Here is a 17,014-nt window from a genome sequence, read left to right as displayed (position 1 = left end):
TTACCAAGCTCCCCCTGTCTGACTTCAGACATTCAAGGCTTCCATTCCTCAAGTACATGGTACTCTCCAGGTGGGAAGGACCTTGCTCCTCTGCTCTTTGCTCTTCTTTACCCAAATCTCTTTCCTTCCACAGGAAACACCTTCATTCTCAGGATAATCTCCCCAGTCCCTACGCCCCATGACACTGTGCTCAATCAGAGAGGTATAATTGGAAATCAAGTTTTCCCTTGGGATAGTGACCGCTGGGACAAGTAGTTAGCCAGGTTCCTCCATTGATTGGCCTGTTAAACTTAAGCATATTCCAAGGACAGACATTAACTGGGGCTGAGGATTGTGAATAATTATGTCTGAAATCACATTAAGAAAGGAAATAGTTCTTTGTTTAGCAAGGGGCTTAGTCCTGTTGTGGGGAGTTGTTGGGCTTCCATTATTATGTGGTTTAGCATTTAGCTTCTGTCCATTTAATTTCCACCTTTGGCTTAATTAGGGGAAGGGAGTGAGGGAAAGATCTACTGTATAGAAGAGAAGCCACAACAGTCTTTAGTAGACCTTTTGTTACTCAAGGGGGCTCTGGGTATTCCATTGAATGTAAAGATTTTTTTTTCCTGTTTCATTTATTGTTGTGTTTCTCTCTGAGCGTACTGTGAATACTTTGTGGGGACAGTTCTTCCTGACTACTCTAGGATGCTAGGAATCCTCATGTTTCCCTCATGACCCAATGGTCCCTGGGGGCCCACAACCAAAAAAGGTTGAGAAGATGATATTTTCCTATAAATGCCTACAGATTGTGTCAGACAGGATCTAAGATGATCCTAACCCACCCACACCTTTACATAATTTCCTCTCCCAGAAGGTGGGCGTAACCTGGGAATATGATTATAGTAGGGCTATAGAATATGATAAGGCAGAAGGGAGGTTACCCTGCGGATTTGACCTAGTCAGGTGAGCCCTTTAAAAGCAGAGTTTGCTCTGGCTGGTTCCCAAAGGGAAAGTCAGAAATCTGAAACAAAGGAAGGTTTTGACATACTGTTGCTGACTTAGAGGTAGAGGCCCAAGGCAAGGAACATAGCTGACTTCCAGTAGCTGAGGTCATTAGATTAAATTAAATTTCAACACATGAAGCTTTGGGGGACCCACTCAGACCATATCTAAACCATAGTCCCTGGAGAGGATGATGACAGGGAGAGAGTCAAAGACATTCTTCAAAATTATCCCACAGAACAATATGTTTGGTACCTACTTCCTTAGAGGCACTAATCTAAGCTGTCACATATGGATTTCTTTCAGTGGCTGCAGGTTTTTCATCAAACTTGATTTTTCCTGTACTTCCCTGGAAAATTTCCTTCATTGGCAAGGATTTAACAAGAAAGAGCCATATCAGCGTGTAATTTATGTTAGTGTTGGCTTATCAACATTCAAATCATGTGCACAGTCTACCAGACTGTTGGAAATGGCAAGGTAATAGCTTTGATGTTATAATTGTTTTTCCTAATTCCCAGTGTAGTCTTAGGTCCTTGTGGCAGAAGAGAAAGTCAGTGGTATCTAAGGAGATGACTGTGAGCTTGGCCACACAAGTGCTGGGACATTGTATGGAGTGATTTAGGATTTGATCTTGATCGGAGTGCTTAGATCCAAGGTCTTTTACTTGCACATGCCTCTGTCTCTCTACTTGACCAATAGGATGATAATAATATGACCTCAAGGGATTGCTGAGGAGTAGACAGAATACTGTATGTAAATACTGTATGCTTAATTGTGTTAAGCCCAGTGCCTGGATTTAGGTAGCTCTCAACTATTAGCTATTATTCCTACTACAAAATGGTAAAGATGGATTCCTGCAAATTCCAAGAATCATGCTTTATTTAAAAAAATTTTTTTTTAATTGCACATGAACACACAGTATCTTTATTTATTTTTATGTAGTGCTGAGGATCAAACCTAGTGCTTCACACATTCAAGGTAAGCACTTTACCACTGAGCTAAAGCCCCAGCCCCAAATTATGCTTTCTTTTTTTGTAATGCAAAACCAATAGGCATTTAGTTTTCCAAATATTAAGTGGCATATTATTAAATATGTTTTTTCAACTGAAACATTCTCCTGGATATTTTCATCTTGGCTCCTTTTTGGGAAGAGAACAGGCTCTTCCCTATGAGAATCACTGGTCCTGGACCCAGACAAGAGGATTGAAACTGCCCTCAGTGTTATGCAGGGTTCCAAATCCCCTGGCTCCTTGTTCCAGCCCTGAAGCTTAAATTAAATTCCTAACAAGCTGTTAGGAAACTGAGGAAACCTTTACAGATGTGGGTAACCTGGGGGGGTTTTGGCTGTCTAGAGGAAACTGGGGGTCAGGCTCTTTGTTCTTAAATTCTTGCAAAACTATGTGTTGCTTTTTGTGGGTGTGATAAGAGCCAGGTAGGAGAGGTCAGACAGAATTTTGGTTTCAGACTCTATAAGGAACCTGGGGAAGCTGCTACAGTGGCAGGGTGGGCCTTGGATTTCTTCAGGAGAGTGGAACAGGCTTTCCATAGAAGGTGATGTGGAAACATTGAGTTTTGTTTCATTGTAGAGCAGGCAGGAAAGGAAAGAATTCCGAGTCAGGAAACCCCACTAGCTGCTGTCTCAGAATCTTGTTTTGAAACGGCATCTAGATTTCGGCAACAAGCTTGCACTTGAAAAATGAAAACATTGAATAGAGCTGCTGCCAGCAAGTGTGAACTTGTCCTGGCATCCAGTGCAATTTTTTTTTTTTTTTTTTGGCTACGTAACTGCCGTTCTTCCCATCTGCTCCCTCAAGCCAATTTTTAACAGGGAGTTTCAGCTGGGGGAGATCTTAGTTTGTTTAAAATAAGATGAGAGTGGGAGAGGGGAGGGGTTTCTCTGACTCCAGTACAGGAGAGTGTCACCTGGAGATTTACCTGTGAACAGGAACTGAGAGGAGCTGTGTATTTGCAGCTGCAGCGGTCAATGTTACATGGACACAGCTGACGTTCTTGGGGTACTCAGGGATTGGGGCTGCTTAGCTCAGGTTCTCCTGGTGTGAAGTTATTCTCACCAGGTCCCAAATTGCCTCCTGAGGTAAGCGCAGTAAGGATTCTCTGGTCTTAATTAGGAGTTGAGTGCCTGGGTCACCAGTTACCAATCACCTCAGTGCAATAAGTTCCTGGCTCTTGCTGGTGTTTGAAGGGAGTAGTGCTATGTTGAGGGCCCCTGTAGAGTTATAGGTGAAATATGGGACCCAGGTTAAATCTGAATTTCAGATCAACAACAAAGAATAAGTATTCATAAATATATCATGACTTAATTAAAATTTCTTAAAAAAAATAGACATTGTTTACCTGAAATTTGAATTTGGATGGGGTCTTGTTTTTATTTGGCTAACTCTGGCAACCCTATTTCCATGAGGCCTGTGACCTGAGCTGAAATGAGGTAGCAAATGCCAGGACAATAGTAGAGCTAATTTCCTGGCAGTTTCTTGTGGTGGCACTGAGGAGCTCCTTCCCAGAGAAGTCTTTGAAAGAGTAGAAAGCAGTTTGGAACCTGCAAGGAGCCTATTCGCTGATTAAGGGAAGGGGACCTCTGCATTCCTTCCTCCTTGCCTCATGGGAAGCTCGTCTGTGGGGATTTGGCCAATCCCCTTCTCAACAGCCTTTCCTTCTACTGGCTTTGGCCACTTGTCTGGCATAATATCATCTGTTGGTGCAGTGAGCTGTTTATCCTGCTTTCCTAAGAAGTCTTTTTCTTTTTTTTTTTAACTTGGAGAGAGGTGGGCACAAAAACATCTTGTTTTTGAGGGCTAATAGCAGGGAATGAAATCAGAAATCCCGTGTGAAGGTGAGAATAATTGGAAGGGATACTGAAGGTGGTGGGCTGTAGTGAAAAGGAAACTTTATAGTAACATAGACCTGGACTGGGGTTGTAACTCAGCGGTAGACCGCTTGCCTAGCACTTGTGAGGCACTGTGTTGGATCCTCAGCACCACATATGAATAAATAATAAATAAAAACAAAGATATTGTGTCATCTACAACTTAAAAAAAAATACATGGGTTCAAACCCTGCAGCTACCACTTGCTGGTTATTGGATCTTGGGACTGGAAATCTGTTTCATTGTCTCTAAAATGGGGTTGATAGTGATTGTGGGAGGGTAAAATAGAGAGTATATCCAAGGCATTTAGAAAGCATATGTTATTTGGTACATGCTAAATTAAAGACAGGTCTTATCGCCCCGTGAACACATTAACTCTGTCCACACCATGCTACCCACATGACTATGTTTGTCTTGAATCTTGCCTGTACCCACGGAAATGGAAGTCTTGTGTGCCTTCTCTTTGACTGCAGACAGATGGCTGGCTGGCCTCTGAGCTTTATTCTAGAAGCACTCTGGGATTTCTTGGCATCATAATCAATGGCTGTACTTGAGTCCCTCAGCTACAGCTCCAAGGTGGGGACAGGGTTTTAAGTTTCTCAGGATTCCCCACCCTAAACCTCTGGAGGTTAACATCCAATCTCAGTGAATGCATTGTGCTTATGCTGCAAAACCAGCTGTAGACAAGTCCCGATTCCCCCAGTCCGACTGCAGCCTCAGGCCTCTGTGTAAAGAAAGACCTTGGGAGTCACTACAGGGCCAGTTGATAAATGCTTGAGAGGGTCCAGCTTCTCCCTGTAGAAGTCACCAAAGTTCTTAGAGCAGTGACTGTAAAAATATAGATAGAACAGAAAATAAACACAGAGGACTGTCTAGAGGTTTTAGCATTTAGAAGAAAGGCTCCTATTATATCCAGAGCTCTGTGCCCAGTGGAATGTGTGTATACACACACACACACATGTACACATATTAAAAAGAAACAGCTAGATTATAGGACAGCTTTAATGGAACTGATAGGCTTTTAGAAAGGATGCTGAGAGAAAGTGCCAATGACATTTTGATGTATTTACTTGCACCTAAGGATAGGGGAGGCTTGTCTGGGGGGCTGGAACATAGACCATGGGCCACAGAGATGGAAGCTGCTTGGAAACTGGGACCCAAGGAGAGGACAGTCAGGACTCAGCCTCAACAGGCTTGTTTCTCTACCTGGCAGCTGGCGCCAGCCTTGCTGCTCAGCCTACTGCTGCCCCCAGAGAGTCAGCTGGCTGGTGGGTTGGCTGACAGGGGTGTTGTGTGCTGAATTCCTTCCCAAGGAGGAGGAGGAGATGCCAGCTATTCCATACATCACCCTCTGCCACCTGCCAAGGAGGCGAGATACTGCTGTGGAGAAAACAGCTTTTACTCATTCCTTTGTACTGAGACCTGAATACAAGCCAGAAGCAGTGGGGTTTGGTTAATAAGCCAGTTGCAAATCATGCTAATGGAAGTGCTATCGTCCGGAGCATCAGCACTGGGGAGCATGTGATTGAGTGCTGAGACTCTCGGGGTGTTACTCTTCCTAACATTCCATTTTCAGAGTGGTTCTGGTGCAATCACATCATCATGGCTGGATGCCGTGACAAGGAGGGACAGTCAAGGACTAGAATGGGAAACACTTTGAGGTCTTTCTGTGATGTGGTTATTATAAGGTGAGCAGGGAACAAGCTGTTGCCTGAAATCTGAGTAGTGAAGCTGGAAGGAAGGCAGAGACATTTTGCCCCTGACACAAAGATGAAGAAGAGCCACAACAGTTTACCAGTGCCACCAACAAACTCCATCCAATGGTGCTGGGTTGGGTTTCTTTTGGACTCAAGCCATATCTCAACATGACCACATTAGATACCATACTCAGGGAAAGGTTCCACAATGCTAAGGGGGAATTCTTTCAGTCCTGGAGACACTGGGGTTTGGCATTGCCTATCCTCTGTCTGACATTGGTATGTCCTGCCACTCAACTCTCTCTGTTGGCTCAGGTCTGTGTTTCATGCTGCTCACAACTGTCCCTTTCTCCTAGAGATCCTGTTACACCTCACAGTGCAAGTGACATCCTGCTGGTAACGTGCAGCGTTCGAAGCACTTGATTTCCTCAGTGACCCAGACTGGAGGTAGCAGAGTTGCCCATAGCAAAGGGCTCAGGGAGAGGCATGCTAAGGAGACTGGTGATTCCTTCCTGCTTCTCATGAGCCTTTGCTGGAAAACAGAGGCTGTCATTTCCCCCCTAACTTCTGGTTCAGTGTCTCTCCTCCCCAAAACAGTTGCCTGCATGCCTCTTTGGCCCTCTTTTCTCCCCAGGTAACTAGTAAGGTTATGAGTTAAATATACTTGAAAGGGCCCTGGTGTTTTTGTAAGCCATGGTGGTGAACTGGCTTCTCCCTACTGCCTGCTTCCTGAGTCATCGCCCTGCCCAGCTGCCAGTAATAGCTGGGAGGAGAGAAGGGAGACTAATGACAAGGAGAATCTTTAGCCTGGAGAGCAAATTCCCTGCACCAAGCCATTGTGTGGACATTGTGTGGAAGGGGTGTGTGTGTGTGTGTGTGTGTGTGTGTGTACACGTACGTGCTGGAAACTTTTCCAAAGCAACTGCTTTCTCAGCATTGCCTGGAACCTTGCCAGGTGGTGGAGGATGCTCCGAGGTCATGCTCTTTTCCTTCTTGAGGTCTGACTCTGACCCCAAGACTTGTTGTCCCAGCCAGATGAGGAAGCAGAGCTGTTGGAAGTCATTTTTCATGAGGTTCAGAGAATGTTCTTGGGCTTCCTACTCAGAGCAACTTTCTCGGTAGATCAAAGTGCCCTCACTTCTTCACACAGGTCTTTTCTTTCTTTCCCATGTCTGTTTTTGCTAAAGTGTAAAAGTGAGCATATCTGCCTTTATATTGGAATTCCCTCCCCCAGGAACTTTATTGGGAAGAAATAAAATCCTTCAGCAAACGCCTTGCTTTTTGATCTCTCAGAGAAGGGATCAGTTAGGGAGACAAGATTCATGTATCTGAACACTACACCTCTATCCAGCCAGAAAAGAGGATCCATGCTTTTATTTAAAATGTATTTATACAGTTCAGCAGCCATTGAAGAAGTCTGTGTAGTGAAATGTTGGGCTTGTATTTAGATGGGGCCGTTGGAAATCATTATGAGTAAACACGTGTAGAGATTTATTTTCCTTCCCCAGAGGTCTCTCAGAGGTCCCCAAAGATAAATATTTGCACAGTTCCCAGTTTGTATTTCCCCAGCCTAATGTGGCGCTGAGGTAAGTGGTTTGCCTCCTCCCACCAAGCTTGTTAACATGCACAGGGCCACTCTCCTCCCAGGGCTGGCTATGGCATTCTAACACTGCAGTGGGGACAGTGCCTGGGCAGCAGCCACTTACCCGGCATTAATGCAGGCATGGGCTTGCTGCCATTTGAGCAACTGCACACCATTATGGAGTGGATCAACTTGAATCTGATGAGTTTTGCTTGTGTTCACGAAGCTCAGTCCTGTGAAAATCTGAATTGCTGTTCTGGTGTTATGGAATGCGGGGGTGGTGGACAAAATTCTCAAGAAGCCTGAGAAATTGAAATCTCTTGAATTCTCAGTGTACTTTTAGGGAAGCTGATTTGAAAGTTCTTTTACTGCATTTGTTTTTCCTTCTGACTCTAATTTATTCCAAAGTAAGCTAGGAGATGCTAAGATCAGGATTTAAAATTCTTTTTATTGGGTCTTTCCTTTCTTGATTGAAAGTAAAGAAACAAGAAACTGCAGAATGCTTTATGCTTTTAACATGTACATTTTATTAAACTACAAATTAGGAAAGGAGACCTGAGGTCACCCATAAAGGACATAACTGGTCATTTTATAGTGCATTATCATTAGCATAAAATGGGGTTAAAAAGAGGTCTGAGACTGTTCAATTTATTTTATGGCTCCATACTTGAGCATGGCAGAGGTCTTAGAAATTGTTGTCTGAATGTATTTTAAGAAATATTTTTAGCTCATACTGAAAATGCTCTTTATTGTAAGGTATTGATAGTATTGTAACCTCAAAGTTCTATATATCCATATCTACAGTCCTGAATTGGGCACACAAATGCATGGACAGGCTCAAGGAAGACTGCAGTCACCCATCAGGGATTTGGAAAGGTTATGGAAGTTTGGATACCGCCCGTATACATATGTCGGTCTAAGTATACATGCCTTGCAAGCATGGATGGCTGCTGTATCCTGCAAGATTCAACAGTTATGCTTTTGGGATCATTGGTGGAAATTCAGGGCTGAAAACTCTCATGAAATTCTGCTTTTTTGGGTAACTCACTATCCACTGTAAGTGTATTATCCCGAAATGAGAAAACGGAGTGCAGAAGGCCAGTGAACTTTTTGAGAAACTGGCAGCCCAGCAGACATTCTGGCGCCAGCAGGACACCAGCAGGGAACTGAAGGTCTTTGTACCAGGAATAAAACAGTGCTTCTTCCTTGAAGGAGAGGGAGCCCTGGCACTTGGAAGATCCTTGGTAGGAACTGAGTAGTGAAACTTGGGGGAAGGGCCAGCAGATAGGCAAGTTTCTTGGTGTGTAATGGGGTAGAGGGAAGGAAATTGCAGTTCTCTGAGGTGAAGATGGGTGAAACCTAAGGGATGTAGGGATGGGAAGCCAGTAGGGAGGAGAGCTGAAAGTGTCCATCAAGATGTGTTCTCTCCTTACACTGGAGTTGTGGCTCAAGTGGAGGAACGTTTGCCTAGCACATATGAGGCACTGGGTTCAATTCTCAGCACCACTTAAAAGTAAATAAAGGTTTTTTTAAACAGCCATATGACTTTAAAAAAATGTTTTCCCTCCAGATGGAAACTCTTCAGTTTCGGTGAAATCTCAGGAACTACTTCACACTGCAGGCAAACTTACTTAGGGAAACTGTGAAAGGGTTGCTGATGTCCTGGGGTGATGGTGAGAAAGGACACCGACTCCCCTGGGAATTAGCAGGATTATTCGGGGACATGGTGGGCTCATGACAATTGCACCCGGATCTTACAGGGCAAGGAGAGCCTCACCTGACATCTAGACCGCACATTTTGCATACTGTCCACAACAGTATCTGTCCTTTAAACTCGCATCCTATCAGGCTTCCCAAGCAACTGCTGTTGAATGTGGTTTGGGATGGGAGGCTCGCTAGGAACGAGGCAGGGCTAGTACGCGAGGCAGGCCGAGGTAGCTAGCGGTCCCGGTGCCCGTGGGCGTCGTCGGGACAGTCCTGGCACTTGGCGCGGGCCAGCGGTGGGCAGCTGCGCGGGGAGGGACGGACAGCGCTGTCAGCGGTGGGCGGCGCCGGGTGGCGCCGGGCGAGCAGCGCTCCGGGACAGCTGGCGGCTCAGCAGCAGCCCCGCAAACGGTGACAGGTTCTGCAAATAACAGCTGCGGAGCAATCGTTCTGTTTGGACAACGTGGGAAGGGCCATTGTTCACAAATTGGTCTCTTCAATAACACCTGCATGCACAGATAATAATCCATTGTCGGTCTCCCAGCTTTCAAAGACAAAAGACAGCAGCGGAGGGAGGATCCAGCAGTTACTGGAGATAGCAGGACAACTTTGGAACCGAAGAGGGTGCAAACAAGGACTCTAGGTTCTGTTCCTAGATCCACTGCGATTGTAATTCACTGTGGGGTTCTCTAATTTGTCGCTACCTCTTTTATCCTTGCAAGCCACCAACATCTCAGTGGCAGACATCATTTCCTATGCAGTTGCTAAGCAAGCTCCCTTGCAAATCAGCGGTCAATACCGGTAAAGTGGCCCCAGGATAGGAAAGGTCATGAGTGTATATGTAAATGGAAGGTTTATGAGACCGCAGCGCAGGTGGTTCATACTCCACTGAGATTGCAGTATTAGCATGTCAAAGCCAAAATAGAACCAAAGTATGTGGGCACAGAGGCTCTTCCTGTGGCTCTGTGAGGGCATCCTTAAAATCCTACTGTGGTGACAGACATGGTCACGGCATTGTTTGTATGTCCAGGAGCTTCCATTCACACAATGCTTTGCAGTTTAAACTTGTCTTTCTTCCTTTCGTTCTTTCATGTAAGCCTCATCATAACAGTGTGGAGTCTGTAGTTTTGACTATATAAGTTCCATTTTCACAGAAGAGGAACCAAGGGACCCCTAGGAACGTGGATCTTGAGTCTGCTGACTCCATCATCTGATGTTCAGTTTTCTACAATCCTTGGGACAACGACAGTGTTGTTCGTTTATTTGAATCTTACTTTACTTTTCACCTCTTTCAACCTTTATTGAGCAGCTCCTACCAGGCCCATGATTGGTAATAGGCACTTAGAGATATAGGACATACATTTCCCATCCTCACTGCACTGTCTAATAGGATGTCGCTAGTCACATGGCTATCTAAATTTAATTAATTAAAATGAAATAAAATTTACAGTTTATTTTATTAGTTGTATACCAGCCACATCTAAAGTGCTCAACAGCCATATGTGCCTAGTGGCTACTGTACTGGACAGGGTGGAAAGTTCTATTGCATGGCGTGGTGTTTAGAGGCTAACAATTTAGTGAAGAAAGTTTTGCTTTTTTTCTGTCCTGTTTGTTGTTCTTGAAGTTCAGTTGTTCTTTGCTGCATATATGCCTCTTGCTTTCTCAAAGCAGTTTTCAGCTTTATTGAGGTAAAATATACATGCAGTTAGCACATCCATTTTGATGCACAATTCAATGTGCTTTGACTAGTATAAACAACCTGGTAACCATAACCAAGACACACAACATTTATATTTCACCATAATGTTTTCTTATGCCCCTTCCTACTCATTGCTCCCTCTCTTAGTTCAGGTAAGCACTGATCTACTTTCTGTCATTATATATTAAATTTGTAATTTCTAGAATTTTATATAAAATTAAATAAAATATGAAATATTTAATCATATAACATTCCCTCTTTTGTCTGGCCCTTTTCCCTCATTATAATACTTTTTAAAAGACTTATCCGACTTATCCATGTTGTTGCATGTATTAGAAGTTAGTTCTTTTTTATTGATGAGTAGTATTCTTTTGTATGGATAGATTTCAACTTGCATATTTATTCACCTGTTGATAGACACTTGGCTTTTTCCAGTTTGGCTATCATGAAGAATGCTGTTATGAACATTTGCATACCAGTCTTTGTGAGGACATGTTTCCATATCCTAAAGGTAGAATTGCTGGGTCATATGGTAAATACGTTTAATTTTGTAAGAAACTGTCAAACTGTTTCCAAAGTGACATTTTGCCTCTTGTTTAGCAAGGTTGCAGGACACAAGGTCAACACATAAAAATAAATTCTATATAATAGCTATGAACAATCAGAAATAAGAATTTTTTAAAAACACCACTTACAATAGCATAAATATTTAGTTATGAAATATTTAGAATTAAATTTAGTAAATACATGTATGATCCAAATGTTGAAAATACAAAATACTACTGAGAGAAATTTTAGAAGATCTAAAGATACATGGGGTTGGGGATTTAGCTCAGTGGCAGATTGCTGGCCTGGCATGTGCAAAGCCTGGAGTTTGGTCCTTAACCCTGAAAAAAGAATAGATACATACTGTTCTCATGAATTAGAAACTTTATCTTAAGATAACATTTTGCCTTGGATTTTTTTTTAGTAGATACTGACAAACTCAAAACTAAAATTTATATGTGAATCTAAAGAATCATGAATAGTCAAAACAAAGAAAAAATTTGGAAGATTTACATGACTTAATCTCAAGACTTATTATAGAGCTATGATAAGATGATATGGTTCTGGGGCCAGGGTTGTGGCTCAGTGGTAAAGCGCTTCCTAGCATGTGTGAGGCACTGGGTTTGTTCCCCAGCAACACATAAAAATTAACAAATAAAATAAAGGTATTGTATCCATCTAAAAAAATTTTTAAAAGAAGATGATATGGGCTGGGGTTGTGGCTCAGCAGTAGAGTGCTCGCTTAGCACATGTGAGGCCCTGGTTCGATCTTCAGCACCACATAAAAATAAATAAAGGTATTGTGTCCAATTACAACTAAAAAATAAATATTAAAAAAAGATGATATGGTTCTGGTATTAAAGAGGGTATAGATGGAAGACACTAGACTAGGGAAAGATTTAAGGCTGCATGGGAGACAGAGGAGTAGGTTTAGTCTGCTAAAGAAGAATTTGCTGGGACAACAGAAAAGTCTCATGGGAATGTTTACTAACCTGCTATATTTGATATGTGATATAATTCTTTCTCGGGCAACAATTTTAAATCTTCGGTAAAGTTTTTTATCTTAAAGGATACTTGGATTGAATAAAATTTTCATAGACATTCATAGAGGATAGAACCAAGATAGCAGGCTCAGACAAGCCAAGTGGGTTGAGGGGCAGGGAATATCAAGAGGACATTGTAAGGTCCAGAAGTAAGTATTACTGAAGTCAGATTAGGCATTTTATAGAATGTGGGGTGGCTTTTGAATGCTCCAAGCTATGGAATTGAGGTTCTGACTGTCATTAGTAAGATTCTCTGTGTCCAGGTGGAGACTTTTTCTCATATGAAGGAGAATTTCTAAATCCAGGCCTAGCCTGTTGTACAACTCTAGGGGGCACTGTTTTCATGTTCTCTCAATTTGCAGTGAGAGCTGTTCTCTGAAGCTGTGCAACCCCATTTGGCAACCCTCACTGATTGGGTCTGAAAGCTAGCATTTTTAATTTATTCATTTATTTTTTGAGACAGAGTCTTTCTCTGGTACCTAGGCTGCCCTTGAACTTGAGTTCCTCTTGCCTCAGTCTCATAACTGGGACTGCAAGCATGTCCCACAATGCCCAGCTGAAAACTATCATATTAAAGATTATAGGAGCTGGGTGCTGCGGCATGTGTCTATAGTCCCTGCTTCTCAGAAGGTTGAGGCGGGAACACAGCTTGATTTAAGAGTCTGAGATGAGCCTGGGCTATGCAGTGAGACCCCATCTCAAAAAACAAACAAACAAACAAACAAAACACAACAACAACAAACAAACAAAATATTTCGTGTTCCTTAGCTGTGCTCCTAAAATACATTCCTTACTTCCAAATTATCTTAAAGACCCACTAGAAAGGACAGGGAAAGGACATGGTGAAGCCACATTATCAAATGGGACTCCCAAATGGAATTCTCTTTTTGTCTTTAATCTTCTTTAATTTGAGGAGTCAGCAAAAAGAAGGAAATCTCTTATTCAGCCAGTCTGGTTAAACTGCATGTCTAGTTCTATTTTACCTAGATTTCGATTTCATGTTTGAGACCATTTACAAAGTCCTTCCAAATATTAGGCAAAACCAACAAAAGATTTTAAAGAACTCTTAGTGCTTTTCAATATCTAACATCCATTTCCCTTGCTTTAGGAGAGGTAGTTTGATTTCTTTCTGGGGACACATCCTCTCCTTCACTCTGGGTAGAGTTGCCTCTTCTTCTGGTGCTGGAGTGCAGTTTACCACTCAGCCCAGAGACAACCAGGGGCAGCATAGTCCCTGACCTTCCTGATTGGTTCCTAGGTGGTCACATGACCTAAGCTGGGCTAATCAGAGTGAATCTCATAACTGCGGCAAAGACTTCAAATGCATCGTCAATTACTTCTTTATGCTCCTTTAAATGACTTTATATTACTGCACAACAGAACAACCCTACATGAAGCGTGGACCTTTTATCTTATCCTCTAACCCATCTCAACTCCTTGTATTTGTTGTTAAACGGGTATGACTATTGTTATTTCCCCTACTTGAGTGACTTTATTCAGCCAGCAACCAAGTCTGTTAGTTTTTATTTTGCAATGTCTTTTCATCTCTCCTTCCTCCACCATTCTCTATGCCACTTCCTCACTCTGGCCCCAGGGCTTTCTCTCCCTGCTTCAACCCATTCTGCATTCCCCTCTGCCAGATTCCTCAAGGGCAGCTGCTGCCTTTTCTGGCTTTGTATTCCTAGTTGGCTGCAGGCACCTCATAAGCATCAAGAAATGTTTGCTTTGTGAAAACCTGACAGACTAATCTTCCTTATGTACCAATTTCAGCATGTCATTCCCTTGCTCAGGAGTTTCGAGGAGATCTTGTGCTTTACCTGTCAACTCCATCTTTGTCTGCCTGCCTTTGCTTCCTACTCACAACCTTCTCCTGTGCTTCCCAGGCCCAGCTTCAGCCTAAATGGGTTCCATCTGCTAGGACTCTGAAAGTGCTGCTAAGCCTTTTCTGAAATGCTCTTCCTTGTTTCCTGCTTCCCTTCCTATTCTTTCCAAATACTGTGTTCCATCTAGGTATGCCCTCCTCTGGTCTCTGGCAACCTGTATTGTTGGTAACCAGGTGCCTCAGGTCCTGGCCTCCCTGAGAGAAATCTGCATATGAATAATGTGCTGCTCTTCCTGCACAGACATCAGTTTTTTAGTACCCTGCCTCTCGCCAGGATCTTCTTGCAGGCCTTTGAGGAACAGAACTTAAAAATGATGCATTGAGTCCAATCTCTTCATTTTAAGTGGAGGTAACTGATGTGCCCACAGAGGCAGACTTGCCTAAGAGCAAGGCTGGTTACTGACAGAGAATCAGAGCCCAGGGCTCCCGACTCTTAGGGCTGGTATTCTTTCCTACCTCCTGTCCTCTCTATAGTCTATCTTGCTTTGGGCTCTGGTACACATGTGTAAGAAATAATAACTCTACCAGGCAACACTGACCTGGTAGCCTTTTTATATAATAGTAAGTAGCCTATTTATGTAATAGTAAGTGCTCCATTCACACTGACTTGAATTTAATTTCATGTCAGAGTGATTTAAATCTAGCAAAATTTAACCAGGGATCTGTGACCATGACTCTAAATGCATTATGTATACACATAGATAAAGATAAGACAGGAACACAGAAAAATGAAAATAATATTTGATAGCTTGAATAAAAAAGAAAAAGTGAGTTTCCTTTTATTTGTGCCAGATGTGAGGATGACAATATAATGAAAGACTTATGCTACCTTTAATGCCATTAAGGACAGCCTTTTTTCCTCTTGTTTAATTTCAAAGTTTACTGATTCCAGTGTTCCATCTTCTTTGAAGTTCCCATCTAATTTTTCTCTTTCCCATTCAAAACCACTTCAGGTATTTGAGAGTCTAATCTACAACAAAAAACTTATTATTAATTTTGTCAGTGAGGTGACACCTGTAATTATTTACATCACAATATTAAAACTTGGTGGAGCCTTTGCTTAGAAGGAGGGACTTTGCCTTCTGAAGGGTTAAGACATGCCCGCTCCATGTCGATATGCGGCATGAATAAATCCCTTTAGTTAAGATGACTGTTGGATCTCAAAGGCAGAGAATTCTTCAATTATGTTCAATAATGATAGAAATCATTTTTTCAAAAAGAGACCATCCCCAAGGGACAGAGAACAAAGGCAAGAAGGGAGCTGCTTTGAAGAAAGGCTGGAAGGAGACGTGGGTGGGCACTGCGTGTGGCTGAGAATAGGCCACACTAAAGCCATGGCATCTGAAAATGCTGGCATCTCAAACCTGCCATATTTTGACACAGAGGATTCCCCAGAGTTTCTTCACTAGAATCTGGGATAAGAATTTGGACTATATGTGTGTGGAAAAGACTGGTCTGATGTTTTTGTTTCCCAGTTATTAAAGGGCAGATCTGAAGAGCTATCGTGAGGCAAACTTGCCAGGTTACAAAGGAGTGCAAAATGAGGAAATGAAATCCTGCTTTCAAAATTTTAAATCACGGGCTGGGGATGTGGCTCAAGTGGTAGCGCGCCCGCCTGGCATGCGTGTGGCCCGGGTTCGATCCTCAGCACCACATACAAACAAAGATGTTGTGTTCACCGAAAACTAAAATAAATATTAAAAAATTCTCTCTCTCTCTCTATTAAAAAATTTTTTTAAATCACAAGGAAACGGAAAAGTTATCAATAAGTACTTCTTGTGGGCTTTGTTTGGAATCTTATCGGGGTAGACCTTGTTGGATGGTGATCAGGGCTGCCCCATAAGGTTGAACAGTTTATCCACTGCACAGAGGTCCAGGCAGAGTCGTGAATAGCCCTAGCTCTACTTGTTGGGCTCTGCACTGGCATGAGGCTGTCTCAGCTCAAAGGAAGGACACCTTTTTCCCGTTTACACAGAGTTGGCTTGCCAAGCCAAGTGCTCACAGGTTGGGTCCTTTCCTAATTTGCATAAAGGCACTGAGAAAGCTCATAGTGGCCCAGAAAAGGGAGGGGAGGCAGAAAAGTATCACCAAGCTAGTCATGAGCTAGGGGTGAACTGTGACCTAAGCTCCGCTAAGTCATCGGCTGACTAAGACTTACCTTGCCTACCCATAGAGTTAACTGGCCAGTTTGGTCTTCTTACTTGGAGTTTGACGTTCAAACACTGAAATAAGTTTGGTTGGTAGTAGGGGAAAAAAGTGAAAGGATGTTAGAGGTAGTTCCAGGACCCAAAGCCAGCCAAATCATGGATAAATCCCTGGAGTTAGAAGTCTGCAAAACTGCTGGGCGCAATAGCGAATGCCTGTAATCCTAGAGGCTGGGGAGGCTGAGGCAAGAGGATCATGAGTTCAAAGCCAGCCTCAGCCACTTAGCAAGGCCTTAAGAAACTCAGGGAGACCCTGTCTCTAAGTAAAATACAAAAAGGGCTGGGGATGTGGCTCTGTGGTTAAACGCCCCTGGGTTCAATCCCTGGCAAAAAAAAAAAAAAAAAAAAAAAAAAATCAGCAAAACTGAGTGAACAGGGGAGGCCAGCCATGGGGACAGAAAAACATCAAACAGACATGTAGAGAGTGACAGCTCTGTTTAGAAACAGACACATGGAAGGTCACCAGACAAAAGGACACTGGAGACCTTTTGCTGCTGATGTCTCTAAAGGCACCTCAGTTCAGAATATTCAGAAGCTTTGGTTCCCATGAGGATGGGCTCAAGTTATCAGGTCCTGTGACATCCCTGGTTCTTCCTTATCGCTTATTTATTCTTAGAGTAACCCTGCCCCCTCCTCCCTCTATGGCCCTCCCCAGTCAGGTGGAGTGGATCTCCGATCTTCCCACCTGAACAGGTGTGGCCCACAGCAGGGGTCCGAGTAGTACTTCCTGAACTGATCTGTGGATGCCACAGGGAGATGAGCAAAAGTTGCTGTGGTCCAGCAAGACCTCAT

This window comes from Marmota flaviventris, chromosome 11 (genome assembly GCF_047511675.1).
Source record: "Marmota flaviventris isolate mMarFla1 chromosome 11, mMarFla1.hap1, whole genome shotgun sequence".
Classification (NCBI taxonomy): domain Eukaryota; kingdom Metazoa; phylum Chordata; class Mammalia; order Rodentia; family Sciuridae; genus Marmota; species Marmota flaviventris.
This window is presented reverse-complemented; position numbering follows the sequence as displayed.